Raw genomic sequence first — 7931 nt, forward strand, 5'->3', positions numbered from 1 at the left:
GTAACTATACATTATATAATTTGTAATTATATATTATATACATTTTATATAATTCTTCGTGTATTATATTTTTTATTTGGACAAATTTGTGAAACCTGTTTATTAAAAAAAATCTATATATTAAAAGAAAATTAAAATAAAAATTTTTCCTCCTCGATGGTATCTCCACCTTATCGAAGGCATTTGCCGGGTGAGGAGGTTTGTGTGCTTTAACGAACCTGAGAGCTATGCCGGCGGTAACGTATAGCATTTTCGAATGAAGCAGGTTTGATCTGACAACCGATTAATGACGTCATATATTACGTCTTGGATTATTAGAGATACTTGAATTATTATATAAATAAATCAATGAAATATTTTGAGTAATCGTTTGATTGATTAATCAGGGCAAAGAATCTTGTACTTTAAAGACACAATAGCATCAAAAACGGAGAATGTACTTTATTTTTATATTAATATTATTTATATTAATTAGATTCTCTCTCAAAATCTATTTTTTATCAAACATATATATTCACCGTAAATTAGGTTTAATCACTTTCAACGCGATTAAACTTGTTTCACTCAAAAATTCTGATAAGTTACCGGTAGGGTCACCCATGCCAGACAGGTCGAAGGGGAAGAGTCAGACTAAGAGAGATACTGTAGTTATATTTATTATATTCATATTTTTAACTAAAATAAAAATTAAAAAGACAATTGAGAAAATAGAGAAAAGGGAGCTTTAGTTGTTTGAACCTCTTTTAAAAATGCCTGAGTGAATAGCTGCAGAAGGTATTTGTTGAACATCACAGAAAGAAGGAAGCGTAACAGACCTCCATCATCTTGAGATAACGGAATTCGATAGATTATGGCTATAACAATACAAGGACTCGAAGAAGAGGATGCGTTGGACAGAAATGCGTAGTGATTAAGACCAAAAAACACCTTGCAGCAAAAAACCTCGCTACTAAAAAAAAAATAATAATAATATTTTAGATTATTTTAAACGTGAAAAAATTAATTAATGCTGTAAACGATTAAAATTTTTCCGATTTCGAAAGAACACGGTTAAAACTATAGAAAAATAAAGTATTTATAGTAGAATAAACTCTAAAGTTTTTTTACATGCTTTTCCAAAACCATCGAATATAATTTAATTGGCTCTGTCATCGACTCTATGAGGTTGATTCCACCGAGAGTAATTCCTTTGTAGTGAGTAACATTACCTTAGGTTCACGCACCGGGCGCATTGCTGGAGCATTAAGTCAAGTTAATCGTGATATATGACAACGCTGAGCGTGTGTGGAGAAGTTGTCTCTCGCCCATACCGAATTACATCCTATATCTTCATATGTCGGCTTACCTTTAGGTAGTACGCACATCAAAGCGGGTAGTATATTATCTGGTGACAACATAACTTATACAAACAATATTTTGCGTGCGCTTCAGAAAATTAGCCGAAATTCTCAAGGGATGTTGTATCAATATATTTAATTTGTATTTGTCTTCCAAACATTTTCGTTCGTGATATTCGAATTTATAAATTCTTCTTTTAAGTAAGATAAACGAAAATTTTTATGAATTTTTAAAAAATATTGGATTTTATTACTGGGTAATTTTATTTTACTCTCGCATATGCGTCAGTTTTCGTTTCTCTTTCTTTTTCTCTTTTTCCCTTTCTCTCATAGCTTTTTTAAATATCGAAAAAGTTCAAAATCTAATTTTATATGTATTCAATAACAAATCGATGAAATTTTACGATCTATCGGTGTGGATGCAGCTTTACAGTTAAAACGCGATCAATACAGATGTACACCCGTAGTTTTTGTATGCGTGAAATGCATATTTGAAATTGCTTGTTAGACTCGAAATCATAATTATATGAGACGACAAAGATATTTGTAACAAAACAAATGACATTAATATAATTGAAGTGTATTATAATATGTGGTAAGTCTTTTGGAAAATTGTTACAGATTACAAATATATTTCCGTCAGAGCAAGTTGTATTTGATCAAATAACAATTTTATAAAATTGAAATTTTAATGCATGATTATCGGAATTTTTGTACGCCTTTGCATATTCGTTAACGAAAAAAAATGGTCTGAAAATTATTGATTATAGACTTCTGCGATTATAAACTTATAAACTAACTATGACAAACTGTTTTCAAGACTCTTATCAAAATGTGTTTTTCACAAAATTGAGTGTTTACAGAATTTTGCAAATTGTTATTAAAATCAAATTAATTAATCTAAATGATTAAGAGGATGCCGGACCGTCCTGTTTTACCGACCATAATAATTATATATTTGCTTAATATAAAAGTTTTGGCAGTTTGTATGTACAAAATAAGATAGGTTCCCACTCGGAAATGCATGAAAGAATATAAGTGAACGTTTAAAAATGTATTTAAAAGCTTAGTAAAAAACATTTCGGTGTGCAAAATTTTTGAACACCGAAATGTTTTTTACTAGGCTTCTAAATACATTTTCAAACGTTCACTTATATTCTTTCATGCATTTCCGAGTGGGAACCTATCTTATTTTGTACATACAAACTGCAAAACTTTTATATTAAGCAAATATTGTTACGACCTGACGCAAGAAGCCGGTAAAAAAACTGTAATTTTTTAGATTTTCTTCGTTTTTCACGTAAAAGCGCAAGGTTCCCACTTTTTCGATGTATATACTTTAATCGTGGAAAAGGATTTCTTATTTCATGTAACCAATAAAAAAATTTCGGTCTGCAAAGTGTAATTATTATGGCCGGTAAAACAGGACTCCGGCATCACCTTAACGATAAAATTATAAATATAATATTGCGATATGGACGACTATCATGCTGAGTTTATTTACAATTGCGTTTTTGATCATTTGTAATCCCAAAACTACGAATATTCGACATATCTATTGGAAATGTTTGTTTGAAATTGATTAAAAAGTCCGTAGGCAAAAAAGCAACGTAGAAAAATGCATTCACAAGCAAAATTCCACAAATAAGCGGAATGTTCTGTATAAAAACGCGCGGTATCTCTCGGTATCAATTGAGTTTCACCCTCGTAGGTTTCTCGTCAAAGCCGCACGATCTTTTGCTTGATACGCTCTTCTCAGGAGGTGATGTAAAGGGCGAAAATCCGCGGTGCGCAAAGTCGGATCCGATGAAGCGGGTAGAAAGACGCGATCCGTGGGACAGCACGAATAATTCATCGAAATCCAGTGGGATTTAGAGCGGAAGGTACCACGAATGTGTGCCGAGCCCGAACACCGAGGGGTCGTCATTCTCGATGCGGAGCTTTTCGTTCACGCTCTCGTGTGCCATTAGTCGATACTCTGGCGAACGTCTTCGACAGATGGTCGTTTTGTCGAGCGGGAAGAAAAAGAGAAGAGAGGAGAGAGGGGAAAGTGCTTCGATTTTCTCTCGCGCGATTCTGGATCTCACGTCCGCCTCCTCCGCATCGCCGTCCGACATTAATATCGCTTCTTCGCGTGATCCTTCATTACGATTACTCCCGGTGAGTTCGCCCGGATGGTTTTCCTTCTCCGCGAAACGCATTTCTGCGAGCAACTCCGGCGATTTCTTGCTACAACGATTCGATCTTCCTGGTCTGTGATTCTTCACATATGTCGGAAGATATGGTTGGGAGGAAAAACGAGTTAAAGCGTTATTCCAGTCGTGCTTTCTAGATACACTTATTTATCAAATTATCCATAGATTTTATATATTTATTATACATTTTTTTTCGAATTTTTATTAGTTAAATTGTTGCTCAATTATTCTCTTAATTACTTTATCTCTACTAACTATATTCTCTCTTCAAAAATATATATAAATAATGATAGTCAAAAGAGAAAGAAATTATATGATATATAACAGACAAGAAATTGATTGATTATTGAAATAAGGTACTCTTGAGAAAAAAAAGAGTATAATTTTTTCATTTAAAAAGATATAGTAGACAGCTTTATTCTTTATATTTTTGTTATGTCTATGGATATCGTTAAACGTGACAACAAATCACATACATGAATAATATCGCGTAATAATGTCACATTCGAAAATTATGCGTCATAAACAAGCTTAATGCAGCACGTAATAGTTCATGTACCTTAAGAGCCGATCGCTTAAATGCCAGTTAATTTCTATCGTGGTATCGTATCATTCGGAGTGGCACGTTAACGGCATTAATTAATCATTGGTCGAACGACGGCCGTAGACACAGCCGAGGTAAATACCTCGACGCTACTCGGAATTAATTAGATTTTGCACGCTAGAGTTAACGTTGAAGGATATCTTAATCCGCCGTGTTTCCGTTCAAGCGTTCAGTATAGTGGAATCATCTATCTGCGTCGGCTAACTCGATGGATACGAGTACGATTGAATTGATTGCACGATATCGCGAAATTTTAAATGTCATATGATTGATGTCATATTAAAGTTACACCATTCATCGTTAAATCGAGAGCTTTCCTTTGCTGATGAGAATATCTCTTAATTCTCTCTGCATTAAACTCTGCAAAAATTTGTTCTTTACTTTTAAAAATTTTATATCTAAAAGTAAAAATAAGAAATGAAATAAAAAGAAAAAAAATTTTATTTGCAATTGTGAAAAACCGAATTATTTGTTATATTTAACTCTCTATAACTCTATTCGATTATTATATATGTGGTGTCTTTCGGTTTTCTGAATATAGATTATCACCGGTATGTATGCAATATCGACATGATAATTCGATGTGTAATTGGCAGATAGCAGTCGGTTTATTTCATGACGCATTGACGTTTCTGGAAAATCTTCCCATATGCATTCCCGCTAGAATAACGCGATGTTTTATAACGAGAGTACAAAAAAGGCGAAGCATATTCTTGGATAATATAGGAAAATTCGTAAAAAGTATGTTATTGGCTATTGTATTTTATAAATTATTTATTATCGTCATTTATTTTTTTTTCTCTATCTATTAAAGTTTATATTTATATGTATATGTATATATACATACAATATTTATCTCTTATTATTGTAAAATATCTTTAATTCATATACATGTACACTTTAGTCAATTGACATAAATGACTGTTATTGATCATATTCAGGAATACAATGCACTATTTATATATTTATGTTTTGTTACGTTTACCACATTGATTAATATATAATTACATGCATTATTGTTGTCGCTGTAAATGTTTGATATGCGAATGGATACGTTTAAATAAAATACGTGCTATGCACAATAATTCAAATAAGTCATTCAAATTTTTAAGATCAAATTATGTTCTTCAATATGCCATATAGAACGCAAAACAAAACGTATGGAAAGAGAAGAGTATAGTACAACTTATTCACTAAACTATTTTTATACTCAGAATTCACTAAACTATTTTTATATTAACTATACATATTTTCTTGAAATTCAATTTGAGAGGAGATAATTTTAATATTTTAAATAAAATTTTGATATTATCCATATTAAATAAATGTTTAATTAAGCTTTGATTAAAACGTTTGCACGAAGAAAGAGACAGCTAGAAAGGAAAAATCTAACAAAGAGAGATTATCCTGTTATCTTTTTACATTTCTCGTTGAGCATTCTATATATGTTTAGTTATGCGTTCGCTAACATACAGAATTGGAAATAAAGAGAAAAAGAGAATACCAAACTAAAAAATTGATTTTTTGAATTATTCTTTGTTCGCATTTTGACCGACAACAGTCGCAGAGTTTTGTAAAAAAACAGTCAAAGATATTGTTTTGTGAAGGAGCGTAATTACTATTCTATAAAGAATTTATAATCAAACTATTTTTTTTCGAATTTTAGAACGATTTTTCTTAAAAGTAAATGAAAAGATTAATCGCAGTGTTACTCAAAATATTCTAATATAAATTAAGTTTCGAAAAACAAATATATACAACCAACTTTTATTTGTTTAATTTTAACTTAAGATTTCGTTATCGAGAGAAAAATTTCTCAATTAAAACTCCATTTAAGTAATATATGTATAATCTAAACAAGATTTATAGATTAGATTAGTAATCTGTTCAATTTGATTTATGACGATTATCTCTTGATAATCTATGTATTTAAGAATATGAAAAAGTGAAAGATTTGGCATTAAATTAACTGAGAGCTTAAAACTTTCAATTATGCCATTGTCTCGTTGCACAATCCTCGATCGCTCTATCTCAAAAGCTCTTTACGGTATATTCAAGCTCCAATCTGCTTTTAGCCAATATATCCACCTGACTTGGCAGAATTTCACATCCGTCGTAACGGAAATGCGAGCTTGGAATCATGCTTATTGAATTTTTTATTTACTTGATTATTTGATCATCTACATGCTTCATCCGATTGAATTAAATTTTTGCATATTGAAAAAAATATTCCGGAACCTTTATGATTCAAATAACACAAAGTAATCATGTAAAATTAAAAATAAAATAGAAGGCGTTTCCACTCCAACTTTGGCTAAATCAATTGCAGAGAAATCAACTTCAAACTTTTCAATTCGATGTGTGTAACCGAGATACGTAATCTTCATCGTTTGCGTTACGAATAATAAGTAAATTAATTCAATTAATATTTGCGATCGCGATGTATTTTATACTTTCAAGTTTCTCTCGCGTCTTCAGGCTCTCTATCGGGTGTCCGTTCAAATTTCCATTTATTTTTTCATCCGCAATCTCGGATGAAGGACCATTGGCGGACCACTCGAAATTTGATCGATACAGGGAACTCCGATGCGCGGCAATCGGTGCGCGCGTAGAGAGGAGAGTATTAAAAAGAGAGATGAGAATCTGTGTCGACAGCGGATCTGCGGAAAGCACAGCTATTCAGACATTGATTAATCAATATCGCAAGTGTTCGCGTCGCGAAGATCAAAGAACGTTAGATGCTAATCCGAGCAAACGCGATTCACGTCTGTCGCGAAGTAGCGCGCCTTCTGACGCTTTATATCTATCTGTCTGCCTCAGATCTCGAGAAATGACATTTTCCCGCATCGATTACTTTTAAAAGCGCGCGGCGTGAAAATTTCTTATCAAACATGTCGGAAAATTACAGATAAAGAACTGCTAACATGATACGGCAGATATAAATATTAAAAATTAAAAAAAAAAGATTAAAAATAAAGCAGTGTTTTTCATGGATATAATTTAACAGAAAAATAAAACTTCCGAGGATGAGATAAAGATACCAGGATACTTCTGGCAAATATTACTTGGGCTAACTTTTAATTTTCCTAACGTAAGTTCTCGGGTAACCAATGAGAAAAATGCATTCCACGTTTTCTATCGTCAGAGTTTTGCTCTTTTTTTTATTTTTACCAGTACTCGATGTTCTCTTTAATATTTTAGTTTTTAAAGTAAAGACTCCGCTTTCTTATATTGCCCGCGGCTCATAATTTTAATAATTTGTAACTCCATCGCAGCGCTTTTCACAGATCGTTTTCGCGCCTCGCATCCATGCCGATCGTTTCCGTTCGGTTCCGCTCATAACGGCCCATTACCCTCTCTCGTAAATATCATCTTTCGAGTGCTCGCCTTGAAAAGAATCATCAGCGCGCGGCGCTGCAGCCGATGCACTCAGCCGCGCGACTAATATCTTTTCCGTCGCGCGCCAGCGGAAATTAATTTATTCTCCTAGACGGCGCGCGTTCGATCGCATTTATCATTCACGACTATGGGACATTCTCGTTTAAAGGAACACCGTTTTTACGCAAATCCGCGATTAAACGAAGAAATTTGAAATCATTATTCTTTTAATAAATTTTTTTCATTAAAATTTATTAAAAGAATTCATTCGTTAATGCAATTGTTACGTCCTGGTGACTCCACGATTCCTTCCTTCCACGAAGTTGCGGCAATGATAATCGATCGGTGATAGAAATGAGTCGTTTGGTAAATAGAGCATCTTGCGTCACACATTCCTTAAACATTTAGTCACTTATC

This window comes from Formica exsecta, unplaced genomic scaffold (genome assembly GCF_003651465.1).
Source record: "Formica exsecta isolate Colony F162 unplaced genomic scaffold, ASM365146v1 scaffold26, whole genome shotgun sequence".
NCBI classification, from domain to species: Eukaryota; Metazoa; Arthropoda; class Insecta; order Hymenoptera; family Formicidae; genus Formica; species Formica exsecta.